The 12,523-nt window shown below is 48.6% G+C and overlaps 1 protein-coding gene across 1 annotated transcript in view; it reads left to right on the forward strand.

Moving 5' to 3' along the window:
- LOC138488462 (aldehyde oxidase 1-like) overlaps positions 1-12,523 on the forward strand; it is a 705,629-nt gene that overhangs the window by 20,600 nt on the left and 672,506 nt on the right. The window lies entirely within an intron of this gene.

Raw genomic sequence — 12,523 nt, forward strand, 5'->3', positions numbered from 1 at the left:
AAGAGGAAGGTTTTGAGGTGCTTCTGGAACCGGAGATGGTTCTCCTCAAGTTTCAGGGAGGCAAGGAGGCTGTTCCAGAGGGCGGCCCATGTGTAAGCGTTTTAAAAATGCAAAATAAATAAAGAAACATGTTAGCAGGCAAAACTCGCATAGTTCTCTTTTAGAGGAGGAATAACCACAATAAGGAATGCAGATCTTCAAAAGCTAATGCAGTAAAACAGGGGTATTAAAACATCAGAAACGCATCTGTGCTGTTCTGCAAAGTGGAATGCCAAATACAAGGCAGGACAGATGCTGTGAAATAAGACCCGAAAAGATGACAGTCTCAATAAAAGAAAACATGCTTCTAGATTTCAATAAAGGGCGATTTGAATAGACAGGGAGAGCACTCGAGCACACGTCTACTCGGAGGTTATAAGGCCCCAGGAAGCTGTTGAAACGTGTAGCTTCATTCCATGTAGTTGTTCCCGCCAGTCCGATGCTCACGAGGTTAGACTGGCCCGGCAAGAGGCAGGGCCCCGCATAAACACACGGAAGGGAGGCCGCGCCTTCTGAAGAGCTGCATGTGGATCCCTCACAAGAGGGGGCGCTCAAGCTTTGGGTGAATAAAGGACCCTTGCTTTACTCCTCACAGCAGGGCGTGTGGCTCGGGGAAAAGAAATGCACTACACGTGTCAAGCAAGTACAGTTGCAGTCAATACTGAAGGAGAACTGATCGTCGCCCCAGTTATGTTTCCAAGCGAATGTGCGGATTTGGGGATGCATATAAAAGGGCACCCGCAAACAAGGTGTCAACACCTTGGGGTGCAGTGCAAAGCTGGGAGAGGGACGCCCTAGTGTTCAAGTTTACAAGGAGCACAAGGATAACTGGCAGAGGTGGCACCCACTGTTCACGGGAGTAACCTGCAGCGCACGGGGAAGAAACGCAGGTGCTTGGGTGGTTTCCAAAAAGAGGGCGCGGGGCCATGGTTTAGTCACCAGAAATGTCCCGGCATGCATCCTCCCTCGGGGCTGCACGTCCCAGCGGGGAATCCAGCGCGTCTCCGGACGTGGCCACGCCTCGACCGCAAAGAAGTCGGCCTACACACGCTGCACCCTCCTTGCCACTCCCCGGAGCCCGTAGGGGAGACATTACGCAAGCACTGCACTTGCCAGGGTGCGCAGCAGACAGACACAGAGGGCCCAATTTAGAGCCGTGTGCACAATTTAAAAAGTGTTCCGCGAAGAATGTGGCGTACTGATGTAAAGGCCTCTGGTCTTGCCGGATCCGGAAGTACATCCTGACAACTGCCTCAGTGACCGCCATAAACGCGGCACCCCTGCGAGGCCATTCTCCTGGCAGAGTCCCCCAAATTTTATATTTAAAAAAGAGTATATTTCAGCACCTGGGTGGCGTCTTTACCATATACAGCATACAGTAGGTTTGTGTGCACGTTAGGCATGTCCGGGATGACAGCAACACTTCCGATGTAACAACACCTTCTTAAGTCAGAAAAGTGGCAGACTTTTTAGAAATGCTTGGATTGTTATGAGGTGTTGCAGCTGGGAAGCACAACAGCTCCCATCCAATCCGTCCACCCACCAGTGGTGGAAATGGAAAACCACTGCCCTGCCCCCACAAGGGCTGGGTCAGGGCAGTGGTGGGGGGTGGAGTGCTGAGGAGGCGGAGTTCAGAGGGGGAGGAGCTGGCAGTTGAAATCCACTCAAAGGAAATGTTCAAAATAATAGTTTAAAATGGTGCAGTTTCTTTCATGCTCCTTCTTTTCCAAACTCCACACTGTACATCAATTCCACTTTAAATCACTTCCATGGCAGTGGTGCACTCAAAAATATGTTGTCATTGCCACTTTAAAATCGCTTTGGGGTCTCAACATCTGATGAGGTGCAGTCTCCAGCATTACAAGAACTCTTGCCACATGACATCCTGGGCAAATATTCACGACTCACTTGCACCCATCTCTCCTCCTCGCTCCCCTGTTTGGCTTTCAACAATGCTCTGCTTTATAAAAGATGGCTTGAAAAGTACACAAACCATGGTAAGGTATGCACATTTGTGTGCATACCTTAGTATGGTTTGTGAGCTAGGTGGCCGTTGCTGGGCTGTGTTCCATGCAAACTCTTCCTGTATCCAATGGAGTTTAAAGTGAACATCATCTTTTGGTTAGAAGGAAAAGTGTTCAGTACCGCGCGTGTCTCGCTCATTTTCATCTCTGACTACCATCTGATGAGCAAGTAATGTAAAGTGGTCTTATGTGGTGCTGTTCTAACATTTTCGTTGGCCTCCCTGAACATGGCTCTGTAAGAAACGTGTGGGGGTGTCAGTGGGATCGCAGGAGAGGCAGATGCAAAACTTTTGGTGTTGATGGGTGCAAGTCAGAAGCACATGGGTCCGGAGAATTGATCTGCTTTCTATCTGATTGGCCGATACTCTTGGAAATATGTCATTCAAAGAGGAGAGTACAGGGGCTGATGGATTACAGCTCTCTGCTGGATAGCTATTGATCTGGCGATTGTGAAAGGGCAGAAGAGGACAGGTTAGCCATGCCTCAATTAATGTTGATGTGCTAACGGCAAGGCTTGTGGCAGCCTTTTGTGGGAATTTTGTGGGGAATGTGGAGATTTTACTGTAGCATATTTGGTCCAAGGAGAATTTGTTGAAGTTCTTGGGATGAATTTCATTGCAAATATATGTGGGGGATGGGTTTGGGTGATTAAAATGGTGGGGGAAGAAGGAGTTACCACTGGCAGACGCTCTCTCTTTTAAATCGATAGATTCTACCCAATCTGCTACAAATATCTATGAATCTGCAGATGAGGGAAGGGGGCAGAGTAGAGAAGTATTAACTCATTACCATGAGTTACATCCTACAGGTTATAGGAGGCAAGAACCTTTGGTTCTCAGGAAGGGCTGCTTGAAATAGGAGGACCTTACTCACTCACTTCACGTGCTTAGTGGCCAGATGGGACTTCTGCTCGCCAGGGCAATACTCTTGGCTCAGAGAACAGTCTCGTCAGGAGTTTGTCAGGGGATCAAGGCAGGGGCCAGAATTCCTGGGGCGGGTGCTACAATCCCTTGTAGCTTCTCCTAGCGGTCTAGCCCAGATTCTCATACAGGTGTCAAACTCCTTTTGTACAGTACACAGAGCCAGTGGCCAAAACGGGATGAAATTGCCCCCAAACAGATCATCCACCACGCACCATAGCTCTATTTTTACGAATGATTCTGAAACCTTGCCAGGGGGTTCTTTGCAATTACATGAGGGGCAGGAAAGATAAACTGTGTAATGTGGATTCCTCACAGTGCCTCACAGAGCTTGATGCACCCTCCCCTTGGCCTAAATGAGGGTTTCAGGAGGGTGAATAGTAGCATGTTGACAGTGACATAAAGGGAGTTTGGGCGGGTGGATAGGTTGATAGGTTGATCAGTACCATAACATTCCAGTCTCAAATTTACAGTATTTCTGGGCTCTTGTGAGGTAGTGCTCTCTGCCCAAACTCATCGGAAAGCTTTGTGTAGCAGATATAAAATGAAACCGCAGCAAAGCTGGCATGCAGTATTCATCTCCCTTTAAGGGCTGACTTCCAGGGGTGGGTTTCATGGATTACAATATGCACAACGCGTAATCTGCCTCCAAATGGGAACTCCTGGAGCCAGGAATTCACTGACTCGCCCATTAGTAGGTGTTTTGCACTACAACACGGAGAGTAATGGGGAAAGCAGCAGTCTTTCTGGAGGAAGATGAATGTTACTGATTTGTGCCCTCATTATTTCACGTTCAAATTATTTGTTATGATTGGTGGGATAGGCATCAGAAATGTGTGTTTGCACAGTTTTGAAGCTAGATCCAAAAGCACAAAATGGTTGATGAAGGGAGAAAGGCTGGAAAAGTGAGGGAATTTAGGGGGAGCAGAGGGGTAACTGGAGGGAATAAGGCCAGCGGGGCTGGCGATTGAAGGGGAGCAAAGGGGAGCCTGGGAGAGGATTGGGGCTGGGTTGCGAGGAGGAGGGAAGGCTGCAAGGGCTGGGGATGCAAGAGGAGCAGGGGGCATGTGGGAAAGGGCTAGGATCATGTCAGTGGTGGGGAAAAGGCTGGAGCAGCTGGGGGCACTAGCGTAAGGAGGGGGGCTGGGAGAGGAATGGGACCAGGTCACGTGGAGGGAAACGGGCTGGAGGGGCTAGGGTGGCAATGGGAGGGAAGGGGAGAATAGGAAGGGGTTGAGGCCTGGAGGAGTGGAGGGAAAAAGGCCGCCAGTGCCGGGGCTGCTAGGGCACTAATTTACTAAGGCAAGCAGAAAGGCATCACTGTGGCTCCTTACCTCTACTAGTTTTATAGACTGTTTTTATCATCTTAAAACTAACCCCCCACGCAGTTCCAATGGCTTGAGAAGGTATGGAACTTTATCGCACTAGAATGGATGACAAGCAAACTACAGGGCTCCCAAAATGACTTTCAGGAGATCTGGGGGTATATTTTGCAGTATCTCCAAAGTGACTGCATGCTCCAATGGTGTCCATACAAGATCAGAATCTTGAACATTCTCTGAAACATTATTACCATGACATTATAAATGCCAGTTTCCCAATTGCCACTAAAGGGGAAAGGGGAGGGGGAAGGAAAGGGGGAAAGTTATGAGTTGATCTGTGTTGTATTCGAAGAATAATAAAAAAAATATTTTGAAAAAAAAAAACGTACCTTTTTAAACATTAGCTGCATCTCAAAACAATAACCCCATGGAAGCACGAGTTGGCTGCTCAATGTTTTCTCTAAGCAAAGACCTTGAATACCTTTAATAAGCATTTCACATCTGCCTATCCATTTCCACGATGGCTGTTTGACACATAAAGCACGTATTTGCTCTGTTGAGCTGCACATTTAATCGCATCATGTGCGCCTGTGCCAGCAGGTGACTAAAAGCAGGCGACTAGGCCAATGGCTCTTTTGTAGTGTCTCTTTAAAGTATTAAAAGTAGTAGGAACGTTTTCAGAAATCTCAAGTTGTCTTCCTTCTCAAATATTTACTGGATCTATGTGAATACAACATTTTTTTACTGCGAATCTAAAAACATCGAGTTTTTTTCTTCGTTTTTTTTTGCCCAATTCATCGAAAATAAATGCGGGGGAGGGCCCTCTGCTACCCCTCCAAGATCCCCCCACCATTATCAATACCCCCAACTCCCTCATCTATGTATGCAATGAAATGTGCCCAAATAAAAAAATGTGTTGTTTCCTGATTCGCAGTAATGGTCTGCGATGTTTTGTAGTTATACCTATTTACTATTCGGTGAATTCTAGCTCTAAAGTCCACATCACTTTGCAAAGTAGCACCTCAAGGAACTCAGGTACATTATAGTCATTCAAGCTAAAATCCACGACGTGCAGCGCATCCTTGTGGGGTTCACGTAAGTTTTTTTTTAAAACAAAAGTGAATTATCAAGGAGTGCCATTAGGGGAGAGAAAAAATAGCATTAGTTTGTCAACTTTTACTAGGTTTGTTGGACTTCAGCTTCTCTCCCCCAGCAATTACTTTGCATGCTAATTACTCCTGCGCAGCAGAAGAGAAAACTGCTCTACTATGAATCACCCAAGTACAGCCTTATGTGAGCAAAGGCACGCACGGGCACTGCCTTCCTGTGAATTCACGTCCTCTGTCACTTCCTGTCATCCTGCGTGTTCCGCGTGCAATAAATGCCACTTATATTTTGGGTCTTGAGCCCCGTGAGGGGCATGGGGGAAGACGTGTTGCAACTAACCCCCTCAGGCGGGACCAGTGCAGTGATCACGCTCTGTTTAAAATCCACCAATCCTCTCATTCAATAGAAGCCTTTACAGATGTGCTCGTAAAAACAATGATCTTTTACACACTTATAATTTACTGGCCTTCTCAGCACTTTATCGTAAGGATTTACATGTTCACTGTTGAGATCTCGCGTGATGGACGGATGGGCGGAACCCGGAAGAGCCGTGTGACGAGAGCGCGAAGCCGCGTATGAAGGAGCAGAGAACACGGAGCAGGTCGCGCTCCCGGCGCTCCTCTCCTGAGAGCGAGCAAACCCATTAGACATAGCTCTCAACTCACACGCTTTTGGCGGGTGTCACCCGCCTTTTAAAGGGCTGACTCACCCGCCAAGCCTCCTGCACGCCCATGCATTCCAATGGGCGTCTCACCCGCCAAAAACAAAATCGGGTGGTTTCACCCGCCTTTGCAACACAAATGGTTGAGAGCTATGCATTAGAGAAACTTTATAGACTGCAGCAACCAGCACAGTTGAGGGCCAGTTGCCCATGGACTTAATGCCGTGCATGATTGTAGGCCCTGCACTGCTGCTACCAGTTCAACAATAAAGAGTGAAGCTTGTTACACAGGAGCTTCTCGGCCAGTATTTCACTACCACGTTTTGGAGCATGTGCACGTCTCAGGGCATCCAAGGTTCATTCAAACCTGTTTGGTCAGGAACTGAGCCCTGAGGTAACCAACGTGAGCGATGAAGGTAATTGAGAACGGGCCCAACAGGTTGTAGTGGCACAGACATTTTGGAACCAACGAGCAGCCGTCGTAGATGCAACTATATCTCTCTGTGATTTGGAGTACTGTGCGTCTGCCCTGCGCTATGAGGAGCTGTCCAACTCGCCGAGAAGAGCTGAATAGTACGAATTGCCAAACTCATAATTAACTAGAGTATGTACATTTGGCCACCCGAAAAAGATAAAGACCTTGTGGAAGCTTCATGGGAAATGTTTTGGTCAGGTAACAAAGCACACCTGCGTGGAGTTGCTTGTTACATCCACTTGACTTGGTTTCACCATATTGAGACAGTACCACCGAAACCCTTAGTACGTACCACAGGTCTCTGAACATTGAATCTGCCACCTGCTGGCCTTTCGGGGGAAGCACAGATTTGTGGATTTAAAGCGATGCCATTAGCGGTCTATTGAACTGCATTCTGGGGCTGGCTTGTGTTGAAGAGGCTGTGTCTTTCAGAGGCCCGGCTTTTACAAATATGGTGTGGTGATAAGCCAGTAGATTGGTGCTACTACTAGGCAGGGCTCAAGTTGAGTGCCCACGCGGGTAGACGGAGTCCACACACTTATTTCAGAGGCACATTGATATGCTAATTTCTGGTGATGCCACAATCAATTGGTATGTTAATGAGTCCCCCCTCTTTATTTAGGACTTGACCCCTGGAGTCAGCACAATATTTTATACTGCCAAGCCCAAAGCAAGAAGGCACTTCCTTCTGCTTACATTTAACCAGCTTGATTCATTGACACAAGTGAATGAATTTTCATGTGGAATTGCATGTTGTATGATTCAAGTGGGGGCCGCTTGCTCCAATCATTCTTGGCCGATCTGGGGGATTTTCCCCCATGAATGGTTTCAGTAGATACAATTGATTATATGTGTATACCCGGTTATATGTGAAATTACTTTTTTACAGCATTTTGTAAAATCACATCTCCGTTTTAGAACACAAAGAAATAAAAGCAAACCACATTTTGGGGAGCTATAACGTCTGTGAAATGAGCGCAATATTATATGTTTGTTACTGCTGTCTCTTGGCTCCAGGCTAGGGTGGTGGAAGTGGCAGCTCTGGTGTTTCGTATTTTAGTTTCATGTATAGTGTGTTTCGATTCTCTTACCGCGCAGTTCAAACGAGTGATCCGTATCGATGCAATGTGATTGGCATATTGATTGATTGATTTGTTATTTATTATGCGCCTATACACAAGTGTTCCAAGGCTCAACAAGGCAAGAGAGGGGGAACAGAGGAAGGACAAGACAACGATCTTACTAGGCCTTGTGTCATTGAGATTGTGCAAGTGCGCAGACAAGACGAACAGGGGAGAGGGTACTGGGAGAAGTGCACCCAGAGCAGCCGAGCCCTGAGTTAAGTCCTAGGAGGCTAGGACTACAAGGGGCAATCCCAACCCGGTAGTGCAAGGTTATCCAGAGGCAGAGCAAGTAAGGGCAGGTGGCAAGTGCAAGGGGACTGGTCATGTGGCGGGCACCTGGTGTCCTGTAAGACTCAGAGGACAGCCAGGCAGCCAGACATCAGACGGAGCAGGAGCAAGGGAAGGTTAGCAGGGTAGAGGGAGGGAGAGAGAAATAAGAGGAGAACAAGTAGGTCTTGAGTAGTTTCCCGAACTTAAGGCAGTCCGGCTCAAGGTGGAGAGAGACAGGGAGGCCATTCCAGAGGGAGGCACCTTCAGAGGAGAGAGTTCTGCCCCCTAATCTCTGCTTGGAGAAGCAACTCACCTGCAGAATGTTAGAGGTAGACAAGAGAAGGGCTCTATGAGGAAGGTACTTAAGAAGAGAGAGTTGAAGGTAGTAAGGGCCACTGCTCCAAAAAGCCTTGTGGACGATGCAGAGGGTCTTAAACTTGATCCTTGCAGCCACTGGGAACCAGTGGAGGGATTTCAGGGCCAGAGAGATGCAGTCCCTGGGCTTGAGGCCAAGGATAAGTCCTGCGCTCCTGTTCTGGATGAGTTGAAGAGGGCGAAGAGTAGAGGTAGGCAGATTGAGAAAGAGGCTGTCGCAGTAGTCCAGCCTAGAGAGAACCATAGCTCTGGAGAGGCTATGGCAAGCCTCAGAGCTTCCTGGGCCTTTCCTGTCCACGGGTGATGCAGCTGTTCAGGTTCTATTTGTTTTTGCGTTTTTTACAGCGAGATTGCCCCGCATCCCCTTCACCCTTCATAGCCTCACCACCCAAACCTCTGCCTCCCCCCATCTCGCCTCGCTGTATGGAGACATGAAAGGGAAGGTTACAGCAGCATTTTAACTGAGGCGCCCGGAGAAATCAACGAGAAGTAAAAAAGGAATTGAAGGTTGATTCTACGACAAAGAGATGTTTGTTTAAAAAATATATATTTTATTTGCTGAGAACCCTGCTTTGCAATATACAACATGAGAAGCTTCCATAGTATTTTTCTCAGGGGCATTCCATGAATGTTTGCCTAACCAAAGTGGAAAGAACATGGATTTCACCTCCATTGTGGGGGGCGGACATGGCTTTCAAAAGCTCACCAGCCCAAGCATCAGAGTGGGCTGTGGGCCATTAAAGGCCATATCCGCCCCAACAGCGTGGTTGAAAGCCTCTCAGGAGATTGGTGGCGCTTGCGCAGCCAATCTCCCGATGGGGACATTTTGAAGTCCATTTTCCATTTCTATGGCGGCCAGGAGACGGGAGGAGCGTCGGGACCAGAGCACAAAGCTCTTGTCACAGCAGGTAAGTGGGGAGCGAGGGATGGTTTGGGAAAGGGATAAGGATTGTTTTTGGGGGAAGTGGGGCAAGGAGGCAACAGGGAGAGAATTCCTGTTGCCTCCCCACATGAAAAAGAAACTAATAAAATGGCACCCCCCGGGGAAGGACCTCGTGTGGCTGGAAACAGCAGGCGCAGAATGTGTGTTCCAGCCACCTGATCGGCTAAGTACCCTTCCCTGGGTGCGAATATGGATTTCACACCTTCTGTGGGGGCGGACATGGCCTTTAACAGCCCGCTAGCCCGAGACTAGATAGGCTGAGCAAGTGATGGTTAAGTCACACTAAATCTCTTCCGGCATGTGTGAAAAAGAGCACCCGTATAGACTTCTTGAGACACAAAAGCATGTACATCCTCTGGACCTTCCCCCACAGGTAGGACTGGAGTAGCTCTTGTATTGTGTCATAATATGTGCTTGGGCCTGATTATGGGCTATGTGCTTGTTGTGATGTCACTGCGGAGCGTGGGAGATGCCTGGGGATTCTAGGAATGGCAGTTGGTCCTGCTGCTCTGGATGGGAAAGGATGTCCCAGTATTTTCTCCACATGTTATCTTGAGTGAAGCAATAAACTCACGTTCATATAATTTACCTGGCTCAGGTACTTTGGTTACATCACTTGCGACGAGGATGGGATACTGCTGGGAAGGGGCAGCTTCTGAGGAATACCGCCTCCCAGAGGTGACATCAGTTCCATTTTCCCAGATCCTGCCTGACTGAGGAGGCTGGCCAGTGGACTCTGCAAGCCGGGCGGTTGCAGGGGCAGTAGGGGTTGGAGGTTGGTGAGCTCCAGTCAGGTGCTGCACGGTTGCGATGGCCGTGCCCAGTAGGCGGTCGTTGGAGGCTCCATTGTGCTTCTGGTGCGGGCTGCATTCTTTTGAAATCGGATGCCTATTGTGGACGTGTCGACCTCTGGGTGTCAGCCGAGGGGGCTGTGATGGTTGTCGAGGAGCAGCGGTCAGGAGGTTCTGGGCTGCGGGAGCCAGTACCGGGGAGCAGAGGTGTTTACTGTTCGGAGCCGGCAGTGGGAATGATGATGTCGGCTGGCAGTGAGCATGCGTTCCAGCAAAGGCATTTGGAGCGCGATGTTGGATCTCATGGCAGCGTTCAGTTGGAACACACCGCGGGTGCCATGTGCACTGACCCGCAAGCTTTTCAAGCGTCTCCAGTGAAGTGGGGGCCAGATTCCGGCGCGGTGAGGCCTGTTGCAGGAGCAGCTGTTTTGGAGTACTGCGTCCGGGTGTTCGAGGTGAAGCGGAAGGTCATGGCAGAGGAGCACATGACAGAAACTGATGGTTCAGAGCAGGGTTGAATGCAGCAAATATTGTTTGATCCTGCGAAAGGCATGGAGGACGGCTCCAGAGAATTTGTGGTGGTGGGCAAGTACTTTATGTGTGCCAAGGGGTGGAGCTGGCAAAGGGAGTTCTGTGTCCAGTGCCGTGGCGTTGCAGAGAACTTAAGAGAACTGGATCCCGATCCGATCTCTGGGGTCTATACATGAGGATGAAGGCACTCAGGAAGGCGGAGGACTAATCGGGGTAGGCGCTGGTTGAGGCCTGCTTTCTTTTGCTGTTTGTGTATATGTTGTGGCCTCTGGGGTTAGTACGTGTATTGGGTTGGTCCTGGGTTATGTTAGTTGTCTAAGGCCAGTAATGATGTATAGTGGTCTGTTGTTTTTATGTGGTGGCCTGTTTGTGTTAAGGACACTGATTTGGGTTTCGGTGAGGACTTGTGGGTGCAGGGTTTTGGATTTGTATTGTGTATATGTGATTTTCTTCTTTTGCAGGGGGGTCGGTTTGGACATTTCTCTGTGGGGTTGACTAATTGTTTTGTTTTTCCTCTTTTCCTGCATCGTGGACTTGAGGGAGCAGGGTGCAGCGCTGGACTTTAACGCAATTGACCTTTGGTTAGGAGTATACCTATATGCATCTCATTCTGGGATTTAATGCCTATTTTATTATTCGTGTGTCATGTTGTTTGTGTCTTTTTGTAGGGGAATGTCCCCTGGTAATTTCTGAAGTGGCCAGGTGGGCTCTGGTGGGTGTGGGCTGTTCGGTGGCAGTGAGGTGTTGTTTGGGGCAGTGGGGTGATGTTTATTTTTGCGGTTAAGGGGCAGTTGTGCTGTCGATTTGTTGGTTAAGGGGCAGTGAGGTGTTGTCAAGGGGCAATGGGGTGCTGTCTAGGTTAAGAGGGGCAGTTGGGTGCTGTCTAGGTTAAGGGGCTGTCTAGTTAAAGGGCAGTTGGGTGCTGTCTAGGTTAAGGGGCAGTGAGGTGCTGTCTAGGTAAAGGGGCAGTTGGGTGTTGTTTATTATGGGGTGAAGGGGCAGTTGGGTACTGTCTATTATGTGTTTAAGGGGCAGTGAGGTGCTGTCAGTTTGTTGGTTAAGGGGCAGTTGGTTGCTGTCTATTATGTGGTCAAGGGGCAGTTATGGGTGTTTGTGGGCCCATGGTTTTGAGGTTTTGTGTTTGTGAGTTGGGTACGTTGGACATGGATATGGTGGCCACATGTCTGTGTGGGGTTTACGAGTTGAGTGGGTTAGTTTAGCGATTGTGGTGTGCGGAGTCTCCACCGGGGAAGGATCTGTTTATATTCTTTCTTCCATTTTCTAGCTGTTGTGGGCGTTCAGGCTTTGGGGATGGTCTGTGGTTTTGTTCTAGTTGGTTATCTTTATCTTGTGATTTCCGTTTAAGATCTTTGTGAGATTTTGTGGCGTGGCATGTTTGTTTCAGTGGTAGTTTATCCCTGAGATAATGTTAGCAGCAAATTTCCAGTGGTCAAATTTTTCTCTCTCGGTTAGTGTGAGTTGCAGGTTTCTGCTAGCGGGTGATGTTGTTAGCGGGTGTAAGGAGGGAGATGTGTCATATGGCATTTTGTTTCAGTGGTAGTTATCTCTGAGCTAGTGTGAGCTGCGGGTAACCTTTTTTAGAAGATGTGTGTGTTCTTCTACCTTTGTGTGTTGGTGCTCAGTATTGCAATCAGGGTGTTGTGCTAGCTGGGGTAAGGTGGGAGATGTGTCATAATCTTGCTTGCATTTTGATTATTGAGGCTTAGTGTGCTGAGAGGATTGCTTGTGGCTTGTTTATGGAGTCCTGGAATACTCAATAGTTGGGACAGTGGTAAGGAGAGAGATGTGTCATAATCTGTGCTTGGGCCTGATTATGGGCTATGTGCTTGTTGTGAGGGTTCTGATGTCACTGCGGAACCTGGGAGATGCCTGGGGATTCTAGGAATGGCAGTTGGTCCTGCTGCTCTGGATGGGAAAGGA

The sequence above is a fragment of the Ambystoma mexicanum genome, chromosome 9 (assembly GCF_040938575.1).
Source record: "Ambystoma mexicanum isolate Mex_15411 chromosome 9, UKY_AmexF1_1, whole genome shotgun sequence".
Taxonomy (NCBI): Eukaryota; Metazoa; Chordata; class Amphibia; order Caudata; family Ambystomatidae; genus Ambystoma; species Ambystoma mexicanum.